Source organism: Vicia villosa, linkage group LG3, assembly GCF_029867415.1.
Source record: "Vicia villosa cultivar HV-30 ecotype Madison, WI linkage group LG3, Vvil1.0, whole genome shotgun sequence".
Taxonomy (NCBI): Eukaryota; Viridiplantae; Streptophyta; class Magnoliopsida; order Fabales; family Fabaceae; genus Vicia; species Vicia villosa.
Window position 1 is genome coordinate 35985452 of NC_081182.1, and position 1450 is coordinate 35986901.

Below are 1450 nucleotides of genomic sequence, written 5' to 3' on the forward strand. Positions count from 1 at the left end.
TTGTTTCCTATATGCCATTGCAGTTCTACCACCTTGGTCCCAACTTCGCCATTTGTTGGTTCTTGCATCAGCTTGCACCCACCTATCCCTTGGCGCATCTGCAGGGATTCTGAAAGTTACTGTGGACCTCCGTTTTTTAATCCCGGGCCATACCTCTGTTCTGTAGAGATACGTGAACTGACTCTTTTTTATCGCTTAATGCTTTCGCATTTTGAAAATTCACAGAGTCGCCACCGACCTTTTATTTTATCCAATTAAGGAAAGGTTTATAAAAGAAACAGAAAAAAGACCTTTAAGAAATTCTGGGTAAGGGGGTAGGTTATACAAAGGGAAGGTGTTAGCACCCTTTGTATCCATGGTTATCCATGGGCTCTTAAGTTTGCTTAGCTCACTTGTTTTTCGATCACTTTTCAATTGCTCTGAAATTGCTCATATGTGGTTTCAAATACTTTTGTAAATTGAATTTTGTAATGATCCGTGTGTGGATGTATACAAAATGCTTTGTTTATCTTTCGAAAGATGTTTTGAAAAGAACGTTAACTTTGTAATAATCCGTGCTTGGATGTATACAAAGTATTGTCTTTTTTGAAAGTTTTGTTTTGAAAAACAACAGTGTATGAGAATTTTGTTTGTTTTGATTTGAGCAAGCAAACTAGGAGGTCTACCCTGAGTTGTAAGGTCTTTATCCTTATTTCCTTTAAAAATCTATCCTTTCACCGGATATAAACGCAAGGTTCGATTTTGTACTCAAAATAGTAGAATTTTGACTTTGATTTTGAAAAGAATGAGAAGGGATTACCTTAAGAGGTGCAAGTGTGATTGTGTTTGTATTCAGATATTTTATCTTTGAAGTTAGTGATCTAACGGTTCAATTTTATCTTTGACATACACGCAGTTTATATTTGCTAAAAATTAAAATGCGGAAATGTAAAGTGCGGAAAGTAAATCTACGCTATTACATCGATTGTGCAGGAAATGTAAACTAGCCTATTTACATGAATTTGACATCCTATACATTTATCTAGGAATTTAAATTGCAAGAAAAATAAAGGCATGTTTTTTGGATTTTTTATGATTTATTTTATTTAGAATTAATGCATGATTAATTAAATTAAAATGAAGAAAAAAGATGAAAATAGATTTAAACCTAGAAATTAAGTTTAAAATATGTACAAAATATTTGTCAATTAATTTTAAAACAAAACTAATTTTTTTGGAATTTTTGAAATTGATTTGAAATTGATTTAAGCTAATTAAAACATAATTATACAAATAATTATACAAATAATTAAAACTTAAAGAGAAAATTATGCAAAATATGTACAAAATTAGTTTATAATATATAAACAATATTTAACACAAAGAACAATTTTTTATGATTTTTTTGATTGGTTAGAATAATTAAACAGCAAATATATAAATATATACTAATTAATTATGCAAAATATTG